We start from the raw sequence: 18085 nt of genomic DNA on the forward strand, positions 1-18085 counted from the left end.
GGAACGTACGGTGTTTATGCAGGACGGCGCTCCACCCCATATTGCTAGACGCGTGAAAGATCTCTTGCGCGTGTCGTTTGGTGATGATCGTGTGCTCAGCCGCCACTTTCGTCATGCTTGGCCTCCCATGTCGCCAAACCTCAGTCAGTGCGATTATTGGCTTTGGGGTTACCTGAAGTCGCAAGTGTATCGTGATCGACCGATATCTCTAGGGATGCTGAAAGACAACATCCGACGCCAATGCCTCACAATAACTCCGGACATGCTTTAAAGTGCTGTTCACAACATTATTCCTCGATTACAGCTATTGTTGAGGAATGATGGTGGATATATTGAGCATTTCCTGTAAAGAACATCATCTTTGCTTTGTCTTACTTCGTTATGCTAATTATTGCTATTCTGATCAGATGAACCGCCATCTGTCTGACATTTTTTTGAAAGTTTGTATTTTTTTGGTTGTAATAAAACGCCATGTCATTCCAAGCATGTGTGTCAATTTCTACCTCTCTATCTACATTTTTCCGTTATTTATTCAGTTTTAAAATTTATACTGACTTTTTGATCACCCGGTATTTCGACCGTCTTAGTGTCATCCATTTCGACGACTGGGCTTCTGGACAGATGGCTTTGTTTCATTTAATGGTTTAACGTAAACCCATAACTTCGCGTTTGCTGTTAGATCGGTTAACGGAATTGTACTATCAAACTGGTCGAAAGCTCCATTTATTGCAATGAATCTCCCTTCTCTTTGGTTGCAGCTTTCTAACATGGCTGTGGAACCGCTTTTCTATCCCTAAGGTTTGCTCGTCTCTCACCCGTCTAACGCGTATTCTACAGTACTCTTGAACACTGTCCATTAATTTTCTGTATTTGGTGCTGGAGATGAATATTTTACGTTGAGCGCTCCGGTAATCAGAAATCCGATATTTTTACTCTTCCTACGTAGAAATGTTTTTCTGCCATTCTTTACATTCCTATGTACAGCTATATCCATTGATGCTGTCGAGGCCATATGATCGTAGATTTTCTGTGTTGGGCTAACGGAGTCGAAAAGTTCCGGCGTGTTGACGACCAGGAGGACCAAGATTTTACCTTCAAGAGTCGTTTCTGTGATTATCTACTCAAGGTCATTTTCGGTTAAAGTGTTCAGAATAATTTCACGCGATTCCCTGTCCCTGTTACATGCCCTGTTCAGCTGAGTAAAGTGTGTCGATTAAGTCCTGATCGATCCACTGTCGGACTGTCTACATCCACGTTCAGCACTGATTACAACGTGTCGATCACTGTCATTCCTAATCTGACCATAAACAAATGTCGATCGAGAATTTCGTTGAGTGCTTGTAGACAGGGAGATCGCGTTCAGTGAGTGGATAATAGAGGAGCGAGCCGATGAACGTGTTGACGGTAAGCTGTGCCCACGTGACAGGGTCACGTGTGGAGACTTAGCGGCGGCCTACGCCACCGCCAGATAGCCGTGGGCGCCGCCGGCCAGCTGGCGATTAATCCTCTTAGGCCGGTCGCTTTCCGGGGCTCCTCGGGAGGCAAGCCCGCTTCTTAGCGCGTCCGCCCCCATTCGGCGGAACTGACGCCGATGCTAGACTCCGCAGTGTGAGTGCGGGCGACGTGCAGGCCGAGTCAGCAGGCGTCACGAGGGCGGAGGCCGGCAGTGGGTGCGGTGCTGCGTGGCGATGGCAAACACACACCTCACCAGGGGAGGCCACGGCGGTGGGACCACGGATTTGGTTCAAACTCTGGACACCTTTAGTAGGCCACTAAAACAACGTTATGTGCAAGTCCACTACTGGCCATTGAAACTGCTACACCAAAAAGAAATGCACATGATAAACGGGTATTCGTTGGACAAATATATTATACTAGAACTGACGTGTGATTACGTTTTCACGCAATTTGGGTGCATAGATCCTGAGAAATCAGTACCCAGAACAACCACCTCTGGCCGTAATAACGGCCTTGATACTACCGGGCATTGAGTCAAACAGAGCTTGGATGGCGTGTACAGGTACAGCTGTCCATGCAGCTTCAACACGATAGCACAGTTAATCAAGAGTAGTCACTGGCGTATTGTGACGAGCCAGTTGCTCGGTCACAATTGACCAGACGTTTACAGTTGGTCAGAGATCTGGAGAATGTGCTGGCCAGGTCACCAGTCGAACATTTACTGTATACAGAAAGGCCCGTACAGGACCAGCAACAAGCGGTCGTGCATTACCCTGCTGAAATGTCGCAGGGATCGAATGAAGGGTACAGCCACGGGTCGTAACACATTTGAAGTGTAACGTCCACTGTTCAAAGTGCCGTCAATGCGAACAAGAGGTGACCGAGACACGTAACCAATGGCACGCCATACGATCACGTCGGATGATACGCCAGTACGGCGATGACGAATACACGCTTCCATTGTCCGTTCACCGCCATGTCGCCAAACACGGATGCTACCATCTGATGCTGTAAACAGAACTTGAGTCATCCGAAAAAATAACGTTTTACCATTCGTGCACCCAGGTTCGTCGTTGAGTACACCATCGCAGGCACTCCTATCTGTGATACAGCATCAAGGGTAACCGCAGCCATGGTCTCCGAGCTGATAGTCCATGCTGCTGCAAACGTCGTCGAACTGTTCGTGCAGATGGTTGTTGTCTTGCAAACGTCCCCATCTGTTGACTCAGGGGTCGAGGCGTGGCTGCACGATCCGTTACAGCCATGCGGATAAGATGCCTGTCATCTCGACTGCTAGTGATACGATGCCGTTGGGATCCAGCATGGCGTTCCGTGGGGTAATATGCACTCCTGATTCCATATTCTGCTAACAATAATTGGATCTTGACCAATGCTAGCAGCAATGTCACGATACGATAAACCGTAATCGCGATAGGCTACAATCCGACCTTATCAACGTCGGAAACGTGATGGTACGCATTTCTCCTCCTTACACGAGGCATCACAACAACGTTTCTCCAGGCAATGCCGGTCAACTGCTGTTTGTGTATGAGAAATGTCAGCAGGTTGTAGGTGTCGTCACCGGCGCCAACCTCGTGTGAATGCTCTGAAAAGCTAACATTTGAATATCACATCATCTTCTTCCTGTCGGTTAAATTTCGCGTCTGTAGCACGTCATCTTCGTGGTGTAGCAATTTTAATGGCCAGTAGTGTAATAAGGTGCACTACCTCGGTTAGCCGGCAAGGTATCTCAGCGTATTCGGCCAAAGGGTTAGCTGCCCTCTGTAATCAAAAAGAAACTGAGTGAATGGATCAACGACAAACTTGAACGGTGTCGTCAGACGTCCGTCCCGAACAAACGCAACGGATAATAACGAAACAAAATGGAATGAAGAAAAGTGGTTAGCGTTCGAGCTTCGTAAAACGAACGTGCATTGGCGATGGTTCGACTCCCGGTCCAACCTTCATTTTTGTAGTGCAAGTGTAAATTCTGTGTTATTCCAAAAATTTGCACTTAAACTATTCGTTCTCCTACGTTAGCAATGTCTCACCGCCCCGCAGGTTAACTACCAAATGAGGCCTGCGTCTCTAAGCGCCGATGTGCAAAGTAGTTCCGCGTACCGTACCAGATTCCATGCATAAGTGATTTCGCAGGCAGGCATACATTTTCAGGGAAAGTCTATGCGTCTCTTCATTTATTTTTGTATAGTTATAAATACTTTGGCTCTAATAATTGAATTTAACTAAAGATACTAATCGGTAAAAAACATGAAATTCATTAAAACTTCATCAAGTACATGTGTTTTTTTAATTATATCACCTCTGAAATATATAAATTAAATGACATGGCCAGTGATGAAAATGTTGTTGTTGTTGTGGTCTTCAGTCCTGAGACTGGTTTGATGCAGCTCTCCATGCTACTCTATCCTGTGCAAGCTTTTTCATCTCCCAGTACCTACTGCAACCTACATCCTTCTGAATCTGCTTAGTGTATTCATCTCTTGGTCTCCCTCTACGATTTTTACCCTCCACGCTGCCCTCCAATACTAAATTGGTGATCCCTTGATGCCTCAGAACATGTCCTACCAACCGATCCCTTCTTCTGGTCGAGTTGTGCCACAAACTTCTCTTCTCCCCAATCCTAATCAATACTTCATTAGTTATGTGATCTACCCATCTAATCTTCAGCATTCTTCTGTAGCACCACATTTCGAAAGCTTCTATTCTCTTCTTGTCCAAACTATTTATCGTCCGTTTCACTTCCATACATGGCGTGATGAAAATATATAGACTAAAAATTGAATTTGAGTGGGAATCCAACCGTCACCTCATACACATTCGTTTCACACAGTTGCAACGCTAGACACTTCACCACCATGACTCCAACTTCTAGCGCCTATAAACAGTTATACGCGGCATATAATAGATGCGTAAAACGTCTCTTGCGATTTTCTCTGAATTGCCATAGTAGTGCAATTTAGTACTGGCGCATTAAGTTGTTTTAATGGCCTACTAAACGTGTACAACCTTCCAAGTAACGTGGTGGGCTCTCCTTGTAAGACAAACGTAATGAGTTTAGTGTTAGAGGAGAAAATGTGGCCAAGTGGCCAGCACGTCTACAGTCGAACAGCCGCCACGCAATATTACGCTGAACTCTGGTGCAACACAAGTGCTCTAAAACGGCCCCACATCCGTTTTCAGGCGCTCTCCATCGTGAATCTTATCATTATTCCGAGTATTCTAATCCGTTCCCGAATAGTTTTGCAGCGTTCGCGTGTATGTGGTTTAAAACAGTGTATATCAGTAACTAATTCGATGTACACAAGATTTTCAGGAATCCCGAGAAGTGATAATCAAGAGAATATAACTGCGGTGATGGGTGAGCCACATTTTCCTTTTTTCCTTTAATCTCTCTCCTTCTCGTGCGATAGCGTCTTACAGCAATAAATATTAGGATATACCGCCCCGTCGATATACACCTCTTTACAGGAGTATTAGCCAAGGTATTTTGAGGGGTACTGTACACGCCGTAAAAATTCTATGCTATGAACTGCATAACAATTTATTTCAGACTCTCCACAACCTTGAGTGAAGCTATGGCCTGGATGAGGAAGCTTTCAGATGCATGAAGTGGAATAACGAAAATGAGCAAGGGCTAACACAACATATTTGGACCACCCTTGTCTTGTTGGTGCCGTTGTGTTGCCTTCGTCTATTGCAGATAAACTTCACCAACTAATTAATGAATTTAATATAGGAAGATCGAGAGTAGGCTTTAAAAATCAAGTATAACGAAAGGAAAATTATGAATGACAAATAGATCGAAAAGTGAAAAGGAGAATTGATAAGTTTCTGTATTAGAGGCAAGAGTAAGGATGGAGTCGACTGGTTTTAGTAAAGTTTCCAAACCAAAGCTGTGGTTGTGAATGAAGGATGACGTTACGTTCAGTGTGTACGAACATTTTGGTTTTTTGACTTAGACAGTATAACAACCACTGTAAATGTGGAAAATTACTGTTTGGCGAGCTACGGGAGAGGCTCGGAAGCCAACCAGTCGCGCCACGCCTCCTCCTCTTTGTCTGTACACAGATACGACAGCGCGGGAAACGGCCGCTCAGTTACACTGTTCAGCGTGCTACCTGATGAGTGCGAATGATGCCTTTCATACTCACTTGTACCGTGGTTTGTACGGAACGGAGCGTACTCCTGGTGCAATAAATTGTAGTGGTAACGAAGAGGAGACATCAAATTTGTCATTCCGCGGGTATCCTAAGGAGCGCAAGGGATATGAAACAGCACATTGCAGGACTAGTAAGTTATGATTTCTTGTAACACACAGATATTTACTAATTAATAACAGCTTTTAGCAAAGATGAATAGTAAACAGTAGAAAACTTTATGTATTGCAGATGTACATCGTATATCAGCTCGGTAACTTAAAGTTTCTTCGACTACGCTTCGAACCAAACCAGTTCATCAATGTATAAATAGGAGATTGACACAGATTGCAGTACATACATTACTTACGGTACCGGAAAGCCACCGCAACTGTAGCTGAATGGAAAACTACCACGAAGGCGTGCTAATAAATCGACATAAGCGATGGAACTATTTCCCATCTCAAAAGAAATCGATTCTACAGTTGTTTCCACGGCGGCCATACAACCGGCAGAATTTTTTTAATGCAGTGGTCTTTTGAAGAAGTAATTATATTAAACAAATATTCGTGGATTGAAAGTGCAAGTCTTTAGACTCCGTGCAAAATTATTGCGCGTCAAAGGCAGTGCCTATCATAAGAACAGTTAACAAAAATAAATGGCCCTTAAAAATGAAATACGGTATGTATAGCCCCTTACTTGCACAAGGATAAGTTTCAGTTACACGTAATTTCGAGAGTATTTCTTCGTGAGGACACCGCAACTTACGCCATCCTAATTTTGATTCAGTTTTCATTTACTTAACGATCTTTCTGGTCTGGTGATATTTTACCGAAGCTTGGGACCCAAAACTATAATAGTTTTGTAAATTAAATATAAAAAGAATTAAAACAAACATGAATATTACGACGCAAACGACGTTAAGTGACGAATGGCTTTCTCGACTCGAGACACTAGGCAAATAGCGTATCTGCCGCTGTCACGACAGCGGTATGGCTGCTACACGTGTTTCACGTTAGGCTATGGCGTAATGTGAAAGCCGGGCACTACTTTTGACACCGGTGTCAATGCGCCGAAACAGTCCCTTTCCTCATCAAACCTGACCCATGAGACAACAACAACAACAACAGCAGCAACAACGCGATTTGAGAAACTTTTACCTTATATGCTGTTGCGAACATGACTTCCCCACAGTGCAACGGAATAATGGAAGGAGGATATAACGTAAGCTAAAGCAAGTTAACATGAAACTACAAACTTTTCAACAAATATTACCTAATTACTCCTCATCTGAATTGTTACTTACACCGCGTAGGACTGATTTTTGCGCTGCAAATCGAATTTCACACACCACCACCTAATAAAGTGACAGTGAATTCGTATGCTACCTAAACTTCGACGTCGCTGCAGACATGTACCAAGAGGTTACTCTGTATACACATTTACTTTGTTAGTTGAAAACTGCATTGCAAAATAAAATAATATCTCTGCTGAAGGTAAATCGGCCACTTTCGTCTTGGGGTATAATGCACCTGAATCAAATTATTTCGTGAGAACTGAAACAGAGACCGGGGGATTGGAAAATGACTGCCTTAGAGTCGCAAACTGTGTGTAAACTGAATACACATTTATACACAGGGTGTTATAAAAAAGTACGGCCAAACTTTCAGGAAACATTCCACACACACGAATAAAGAAAAGATGTTATGTGGACATGTGTCCGGAAACGCTTAATTTCCATGTTAGAGCTCAGTTTAGTTTCGTCCACCTACGCTCAATGGAGCACGTTATCATGATTTCATACGGGATACTCTATCTGTGCTGCTAGAACATGTGCCTTTGCAAGTACGACACAACATGTGGTTCATGCACGATGGAGCTCCTGCACATTTCAGTCGAAGTGTTAGTACGCTTCTCAACAACAGATTCGGTGACCGATGGATTGGTAGAGACGGACAAATTCCGTGGCCTCCACGCTCTCCTGACCTCAACCCTCTTGACTTCCATTTATGGGGGCATTTGAAAGCTCTTGTCTACGCAACCCCGGTATCAAATGTAGAGACTCTTCGTGCTCGTATTGTGGACGGCTGTGATACAATACGCCATTCTCCAGGGCTGCATCAGCGCATCAGGGATTCCATGCGACGGTGGGTGGATGCATGTATCCTCGCTAACGGAGGACATTTCGAACATTTTCTGTACCAAAGTGTTTGAAGTCACGCTGGTACGTTCTGTTGCTGTGTGTTTCCATTCCATGATTAATGCGATTTGAAGAGAAGTAATAAAATGAGCTCTAACATGGAAAGTAAGCGTTTCCGGACACATGTCGACATAACATATTTTCTTTCTTTGTGCGTGAGGTATGTTTGCTGAAAGTTTGGTCGCACCTTTTTGTAACACCCGATATTATACAGAAAAGAAATAAAAGGTCTTGTGTCTTACATACAAGTGTCCTTTAGCGGAGCACTTTGCTTTACATCACCGAACATTGACAAAAGCCAGGAAATCTATCCTATAGTCAGAACATTGACCACATATTATTATTTAATGGGGCACTCTACCTGCAGATTTGGATATGTGTATGGAAGACAGCATTGATCCCCGTGTGTTCCAACCACAATGTGAAATACGAAAATGAAACTAACATTCCACACATGAAAACGCATTTCAAAAGCGTCTCAAGTGAATTATTGCGAAATACAGTAACGAAGAAAAGTCATAACACCAAGACGGAGTTGTGCGGCATAAACGAAAGTTGGCAGAAGTCTTTCTATATGTGACAGATGATGTCTGTTCCAGTTTGGCGCTAGTCGCGTTAGAGTGGCGCTATGAGGACTCAAATCAGGTTTGCTTTAAACACACGCTGTGACGGTCAGTTACCTCTGTGGCTGGACGTGGTATGCTGATGTTCGTCAGTAAGGCCTTTAAAAGTGACAGGGACGCCGTTATCAACACCTAACAGAATTTGACCGAGATCGTGTAATACGGCTACGAGAAGCTGCATGTTCCTTCTGCGATACTACAGCAAGATTTGGCAGCAGTGTAGCCACTGTACACGATAGCTAGCTAGCAGCGGTGGTCACGGGAATATAATTATGGTCGCAAGAAGACCAGGCTGCGTACGGCCGCGTGGCACTGCCGACGGGGGTCTACCACCACACGAGCGTGTTTTTCACGCGCGTCTGTGATTAGATTAGATTAGATTAATACTAGTTCCATGGATCATGAATACGATATTTCGTAATGATGTGGAACGAGTCGAATTTTCCAATACATGACATAATTAGGTTAATTTAACAACATACTTAAGTTAATATAACAACTTTATTTTTGTGTTTTTTGTTTTTCTTTATTTTTATTATTTTTTATTTTTTTAATATTTTTGTTTTGTTTTTTTCTTTTTTTCTTAATTTATATCTAAAAATTCCTCTATGGAGTAGGAGGAGTTGTCATTCAGAAATTCTTTTAATTTCTTCTTAAATACTTGTTGGTTATCTGTCAGACTTTTGATACTATTTGGTAAATGACCAAAGACTTTAGTGCCAGTATAATTCACCCCTTTCTGTGCCAAAGTTAGATTTAATCTTGAATAGTGAAGATCGTCCTTTCTCCTAGTATTGTAGTTATGCACACTGCTATTACTTTTGAATTGGGTTTGGTTGTTAATAACAAATTTCATAAGATAGTATATATACTGAGAAGCTACTGTGAATATCCCTAGATCCTTAAATAAATCAATGCAGGATGATCTTGGGTGGACTCCAGCTATTATTCTGATTACACGCTTTTGTGCAATAAATACTTTATTCCTCAGTGATGAATTACCCCAAAATATGATGCCATATGAAAGCAATGAGTGAAAATAGGCGTAGTAAGCTAATTTACTAAGATGTTTGTCACCAAAATTTGCAATGACCCTTATTGCATAAGTAGCTGAACTCAAACGTTTCAGCAGATCATCAATGTGTTTCTTCCAATTTAATCTCTCATCAATGGACATACCTAAAAATTTGGAATATTATACCTTAGCTATATGCTTCTGATTAAGGTCTATATTTATTAATGGCGTCATACCATTCACTGTACAGAACTGTATGTACTGTGTCTTATCAAAATTCTGTGAGAGTCCGTTTACAAGGAACCACTTAGTAATTTTCTGAAAGACAGTATTGACAATTTCATCAGTTAATTCTTGTTTCTCAGGTGTGATTACTATACTTATATCATCAGCAAAGAGAACTAACTTTGCCTCTTTATGAATATAGAATGACAAGTCATTAATATATAATAACAACAACAAAGGACCCAAGACTGACCCTTGTGGAACCCCATTCTTGATAGTTCCCCAGTTTGAGGAATGTGCTGATCTTTGCATGTTACGAGAACTACTTATTTCAACTTTCTGCACTCTTCCAGTTAGGTACGAATTAAACCATTTGTGCACTGTCCCACTCATGCCACAATACTTGAGCTTGTCTAGCAGAATTAAAGATTTACACAATCAAAAGTCTTTGAGAGATCACAAAAAATCCCAATGGGTGGTGTTCGGTTATTCAGATCATTCAAAATTTGACTGGTGAAAGCATATATGGCATTTTATGTTGAAAAATCTTTCTGGAAACCAAACTGACATTTTGTTAGTACTTCATTTTTACAGATATGTGGAGCTACTCTTGAATACATTACTTTCTCAAAAATTTTGGATAAAGCTGTTAGAAGGGAGATTGGACGGTAATTGTTGACATCAGATCTATCCCCCTTTTTATGCAAAGGTATAACAATAGCATATTTCAGTCTATCAGGGAAAATGCCCTGTTCCAGAGAGCTATTACACAGGTGGCTGAGAATCTTACTTATCTGTTGAGAACAAGCTTTTAGTATTTTGCTGGAAATGCCATCAATTCCATGTGAGTTTTTGCTTTTAAGCAAGTTTATTATTTTCCTAATTTCAGAGGGAGAAGTGGGTGAGATTTCAATTGTATCAAATTGCATAGGTATGGCCTCTTCCATTAACAGCCTAGCATCTTCTAATGAACACCTGGATCCTACTATATCCACAACATTTAGAAAATGATTATTAAAAATATTTTCAACTTCTGACTTTTTGTTCGTAAAGCTTTCGTTCAATTTGATGGTAATACTGTCTTCCTCTGCTCTTGGTTGACCTGTTTCTCTTTTAATAATATTCCAAATTGTTTTAATTTTATTATCAGAGTTGCTGATTTCAGACATGATACACATACTCCTGGATTTTTTAATAACTTTTCTTAATATAACACAGTAGTTTTTATAATTTTTGATAGTTTCTGGGTCACTACTCTTTCTTGCTGTCAGATACATTTCCCTTTTCCGGTTACAAGATATTTTTATACCCTTAGTAAGCCATGGTTTGTTACAAGGTTTCTTAATAGTATATTTAACTATTTTCTTGGGGAATCAGTTTTCAAATGCATTTACAAAAATGTCATGAAATTAATTACATTTTAAATTGGCGTCAGGTTCACGGTACACCTCATCCCAGTCTAACTGCTGTAGGCTTTCCATGAAATTTGCAATTGTTAAATCGTTGACTGAACGTACTACTTTGGAGGACTGTTTAGTATTGCTGAATGGAGCTATGTCATATATCGGAACTAGCTGTGCACCATGATCAGAAAGACCATTCTCAACAGGCTGAGCATTTATCTGGTTAAACTTATCTTGGTCTATAAAGAAGTTACCTATCAGTGAGCTGCTATCCTTTACCACCCGAGTAGGAAAATCAATAACGGGTGTCAAATAGAAAGAACCGAGTAATACTTCAAGGTCATTTTTCCTATTACCCTCTTTCAGAGAATCTACATTGAAGTCCCCACAAATAATAATTTGCTTCCCCCTGACTGACAGATAGCACAACAAGGAGTCCAAATTTTTCAGAAATAGATGAAAATTTCCTGATGGGGACCTATATACAGTTACAATTATAAATGTGCCTTTATTTAATTTAAGCTCACAGGCACATGCTTCTATATGTTTCTCTACACAAAACTTTTTTGTTTCTATACTTTTTGCACAATGATAACTTTTGACATATATGGCAACTCCTCCTTTCTCCATATTTTCTCTCATTACATGTGCAGAGAGCTTATAACCACTTACATTTACCTTATCCATATCAGTAACAATGTGATGCTCAGACAGGCATAGTATATCTATTTCATTCTCAGCTTCTAAATCTTCTAAACAAACCAGAAGCTCATCTACTTTATTCTTTAAACTCCCAATATTTTGATGACATATACTTACATTATTTTTAATTATACTTTTATGAGAACCTTTCCTTATTCTAACATTTGCAGTATTCTCCTGTCTGAGTTTCTCATTGTGCTTAGGCCTAGTTCCTATACCAGTGGTCACATGGTGTTCAGAGAGGCAGATTATGTCAACTGGGTTGGGTGACTTTAATTCATCAATGCAATTACCTAGGACTGAGATACAACTTGGTGGAGATAAAATTTCTGGTGATTGGTGAAAATTTATAATTGGTAGCTGTGATTGGTGATACAATGTGCTAGAATTGTGCTGTTTAATTTCTTTCCTAAACTGAAGATTTGTTTCAATCCTGACCTCTCGTAGAACTTGACATCTTTCTGTCTTACCTATCCTAAAAAAGGTGCTGCTCCAACACCTGTAACCACTGGTATTTTACCATTCATGGCAGTGCCTCCCCCCCTTAAATTTCCTGCTATTACCCCAGCCAGTTTCCCCTTCCCTTTCCTGTTGAGATGTGACGTAACTCAAGTGGGCATTATAGACAAATACTTGCTGAATGGGGCAGACTTCTGCTTTCATGCGGCACGAACGCGATCGGGTACATTTTATCGGCGTGTCTTTCGAGCTGGGCAATAGCCAGCCACAAGTGCGGAAACGCGCTGCGTTACTATAATGTCAGGGGGAAGCTGCCTTCCAGGAAGAAAGGCGCTACTGGATTTAGGTACCTGTTCCCTCTATAGCAAGTGCAGCAAGCAATAGCCGATTTACCTAAATTTTGTTCGCGTGCTCTTCTTCATTATTTACGTTAGTTACTAATTGCTGTATTTCGTAAAGTGTAGCGCGTTCAGTGTAAAACTAACACTCGGCGGACGTGTCTCCGTGTTGTGTCGCCATTGATATGACTATCGGAAACAGTCGGTAGAGCTTTGTGGAACACCCTGCACGCAGGTGTTCCCTCTTCTAGCTGCGTAGAGGGAGTTGCGGACTCCGCAGTTCTTTCTTCTATTAGCAGACTATTGCTGTAGCCGTCTTGTACATTATGACGTGACAAAACGGACTCTCAGGTCAGCGAACCCATTATTATGGAAGTGCAGAAACATTCATGTCTGTGCTACACACGGGACGAATAGTATAAAACACACACACACACACACACACACACACACACACACACACACAGAGAGAGAGAGAGAGAGAGAGAGAGAGAGAGAGAGAGAGAGAGAGAGAGAGAGAGAGCCGTGGCGAGTAGTTACAGCAGCAGTTTCGACACAAAAATGGGATGGTATGATCACAAGCAGAAGTCAGGTTTTCGTGGGTACCGACAGTAAATATTTTACTGATATCTGTAAACAGTGTACACTGAAATGTATTCATGAATAAAATGCCAACAAGTCAATGTTTAGACTAATCTTCATTAGAGGATGTTGCGCAACGATCTTAGCATGGTACAGATCCTTGAGGGGAAGACAAGTAGTCAGCAAAACAATCTCTGATACTTTTGCAACTATTATTCCCTTTTGTCCCGCTTACAGGAATACTTTCCATACTGCATGTCAGTGTGTCATCAAAATATTAGCCGTCATGTTGTTTCATGAACTTGTAAAGTAAGCAACGCGCTTGAATGACAGTATCTGCCACATCCACATTAACGTCGATTGGATGATGAAAATTTTTCCATTTATTACATGAAATGCCAAATCCACGGTCTACATAACGACGTGCTCGTGATAGACTGTAGTTTAAGATTATTTGTTTATTAGGCAGGTTTTTTGCGGGGTATGGTCTCATTAAGTTGTCACTTTCTGCGCAAGCCTGATCAGCTACAAACAGGTAAGATATCTTCAGCCCACAACGATCATTAAGATGTGGTGAAGCAGCTGGCAAATTCAAAGTCGGACTGTACTTTTTTTTACCTAATTCAGTAGCTTCGAATATATTAGAGAGCCTCCTTGATGATCAAACGAAGCACCGCTGTGGAACTGAAACAGTAATTGCTGTATGCTATGGCCATCTGTACAACAGAAAAGTACCTTTTGTAATTGTAATATTCGCTGCCTCATCTGGACGGTTTAAACATTCTGATGGAAAAATCAATGGACCATACATACAGGGAAGTCTACTCTCTTCTCACAGTGGTCGCTAATATTCTTTCACTCTTCTGTGATCGCTGATGTCATGCTTTCCTCTTTTAGCACGTGCCAAGTGATCGTGCACGTGTCTCTAATAACACAAGCAATTGTAGATCGGTCGAGAAGAAATTCAAAATGTACAGAACGAATTCCCAGCGCCTAGATATCTGTAAAAATGTTTGGCGAAAGCCTGCGGATTTTCTTTTTATTAATTTTTTGCACGAAGTCTTTCGGAAAATCTGTCCAATTCTCAAGTGTGTTTTCTGTATGCTATGCATTTATTCGTGATGTCTTACAAGTGTGATGTGCTGATTGTTCTGTTGCCTTCACTGTGATGCAAAAAAGAACGTGCAATTCTTAATTAATGATCGATGGTAACCAATTAAAAATCGCGCGTTTTCATACTTTATAGTAAAGACAACAGAACGATGCAGCACTTGACAACGGGAGTAATTGGCATATGACACAGAAAGAGCAATTCGGAATAAGAATCGTCCCCGCAACACTTTGTGCAGAATACAAAACTGTAAAATTACTTCATTTTAAGTGGCAACTATTAAATAAACAGCTGGTAATTCCATTAACTTCTAAGACTTCTTCTAGGGGCAAAAGTACAGAAAAGATGGAAAAGTATGAAAGACTCATACATGAAATATGTTAAAAAGCAAAGAATAAGTGTTGAGACCGCTGCATTCGGCGGACCCTATGTGTTTTAGAGAGAGATGTCTTTCTTTGAGAGAATGTTTCAACAAGGATATAAGTGAAAATTACACATTATTGTCGTTGGACGTATAACTTCACTGGTTGAGCTGCAGCAGCTGTTTCAATCAACTTTATATGAAATAATATTTCGGTAAATTATATAAAGAACGTATTTTTTTCAGAACTTGTGAGAATATAGACACCGTTGTAAGTGATCAGATTACAGTGACACCTGAACCTCCATCTGCAGGAAGTATGCTCAGGAAAAGTGTAAGCAAAGGAAACACGATTATTCGAGAAGGAAACTGTACAAGTGTTGAAAGGACATTTGGCACGATCTGCACGCTATGAGTGTGACGCGGGTGAGATGTTTCTCAAGTCACAACTTCATGTGACCAGCAAACTGAAGCTGCAGGACAAACTTGACTTCCAGTTTAAATTTGTTCAGCTTTTAAAATCTTACGACATTCTCAAGCCTTCCTCTACACCACGTCCACCAAGTGCCAGCACAGTTAAGGAGCATGCAGTATGACACTACGAAAGCAGTGTATGAAATTGTACTCAACAAGCTGATGAAGAATCTCTATTTACACTTTTTGAGCTTTAATTATATTTTGTACTTTCTTTGGGTTAAAGGATCTTTAATATTATGCAATAATATTAATTAAAATAAATTTAAGCAATATAGGAAATAAAAAAATATAACATTCCTTAAAGTAACTGGCAGCTTTTCTTCTACACTGATACGTTTTCTCATGGATTTATCCCGTTTGGAAATTCCGTCTCTGACTATGCTCAAAAGCTTTTCAAATCAGTTAACAGACATCCAATAGTATTTGAAAATCTTGTCAGGATTTGCCTTCTGTTTTCTGTGTAGAAGCACAAACTTTCCTTTTGTTGATATCGGATGAAGCCAGTATATTTCTCATTTAATCGTGTCTGACGCCTCTGAAAAAATATCGCAGCATATAATGCAAGGACCTCTTTCTTATTTAACGAAATTCCACTCGTAGCTGTAACTGCAGACAGATGATGTTGCCGCAGCTCGCACCGACGCACTACTGAGTTTGCCTTAGCGTACCGCTGCCTGAAAAAGCGCCCGTGTGGCCAGCACTGACCAGTGCTTTGGGTGTTGCGTGAATTACTTTACAGACGCGCGTGGTGTGGCCTTACCCGAAGACCATCGTGTTCGGCCAACACCGACTCAAAGGAAGACCTCGGTGCCTGTTGGTGACGTCACGTCAGCTAGGCACGGCGAACGCCAAGTCTGTTGCAGGCAGAAACGCCTGGGCGTGCTTATCACTATAAATCTCTTATTTTTGGACAAACTGTTTGGTATTGTTTTGAATTCTGCAGTTTTATTTAGATGAAAGATTTTCTTACTATCGTAAAGCTACAAATGAAGATCATAGTTCTGTATTACTGAATCCTGTCGAAACAAACGTAGATCAATATGAGAAGATGCTTTGCGCCATTGCAAGCTTCGGAAATTTTACATTCAAGAAACTATATTTACTTGATCAATTTTTTTATCGAAACTTACCCAACCCCCTTAAAATGAACTCGTTTCTTTTATTTGTTTCTTTATTTTCGTTTGACATCGTCACTGGAAATGCAAACTAATTTACATGTGTAAATGTCCAACTGTTGCCAATCATTAGATTACAGTCGTTTTCAACGAAAGGATTTCTAAACTTAAAACGAAGTAGCTTCATACATAGAAAACACTGCTGAGCTTAAACTTTTTTAAACATGCACACTAGAAAATATAAATATTCCCCTCTTGCAGCTGAAAGGAGAAACTTTGTAAGATAAAAAAATTTATTTGATAAAACAAGTATCTCTCTTTTGCCTCTTCTTCTGTCCCCCAACCCCTACCTCAACGTGTACAACCGCAAGATATTTCATTAACATTCAGTGCTCCTCACCCCACAGTCAACCAAGATACCTAAAGAAGAGCACCAATATGCTCACAGTTGCTTGTGAAAGCAACCCAGTACAAACGTAACTTCCTCAGACTTACAAATAAGGGGGACCATGAAGTTGTTTTTGTATGTCAATCCTTAAAACAGGTGGAAATTTAAGTTGAGGAGTACACTATTTGTTAAGAAATGTAATGAATTACACAATTAATTGATTGCAGAAATCGCTCAGAACAATATGTGTTGGTCAACTACCGCCAATAGTTCCACATTTTCCTGTGTCAGAGAGGGAGACACCACCATTATAAGTATGCCTGCAACAGACCTGGCGTTTGCCGTGCCTACCTGAGGCCTTCCTTTGAGTCGGTGTCGGTTCGGCGCATGGCCCTGGCGCATCATACTGCATCTGCAGCAGCGATTTGAGCAGCAGCTGGAACCGCAGTGACACAACGAACTGTCACATTCTGTTATTTTTAGGACAGCTCCAAGCCAGACGCCCTGTAGCGTGTATTCCACTGACGCCAAACCGCCGCCATTTGCGACTTCACTGTTGTCAAGGGAGAGCTCACTAGAGGGCAGGGTGAAGGTCTGTTGTGTTTTCTCACGAAAGCCGGTTCTGCCTCGGCGGCAGTGATGGCCATGTGTTGGTTAGGGGGAGGCCAGGTGAGGGCTTGGAACGAAACTGAGTGCGTCTTAGACGTACTGCACCTGCGTCACGCTCTACGGTGTGTCGAATGTTGCCCTGGCCTGCTCGATCACCACATCTGTCTCCACATGGGGCGTCATCGGACTACAACTCTAGCATTATCCACGACATGCATCAACTGACCGTGTAGCGACCGACGAAACGGAGCGGGCATGGAACTTCATCCCACAAATTCACATCCGCCACCAGTTCCCAGGTAGATGCTGTGTTTCTTAACTTCCGCAAGGCGTTCGATACAGTTCCCCACAGTCATTTAATGAACAAAGTAAGAGCATATGCACTATCAGACCAATTGTGTGATTGGACTGAAGAGTTCCTAGATAACAGAACGCAGCATGTCATTCTCAATGGAGAGAAGTCTTCCAAAGTAAATTTTCAGGTGTGCCGCAGGGGAGTGTCGTAGGACCGTTGCTATTCACATTATACATAAATAACCTTGAGGATGACATCGGAAGTTCACTGAGGCTTTTTGCGTATGATGCTGTGGTATATCGAGAGGTTGTAACAATGGAAAATTGTACTGAAATGCAGGAGGATCTGCAACGAATTGACGCATGGTGCAGGGAATGGCAATTAAATCTCAATGTATACAAGTGTAATGTGCTGCGAATACGCAGAAAGAAAGATCCGTTATCATTTAGCTACAATATAGCAGGTCAGCAACTGGAAGCATTTAATTGCATAAATTATCTGGGAGTACGCATTAGGGGTGGTTTAAAATGGAATGATCATATAAAGTTGATCGTCGGAAAAACAGAT

Source organism: Schistocerca piceifrons, chromosome 3 (genome assembly GCF_021461385.2).
Source record: "Schistocerca piceifrons isolate TAMUIC-IGC-003096 chromosome 3, iqSchPice1.1, whole genome shotgun sequence".
Taxonomy (NCBI): domain Eukaryota; kingdom Metazoa; phylum Arthropoda; class Insecta; order Orthoptera; family Acrididae; genus Schistocerca; species Schistocerca piceifrons.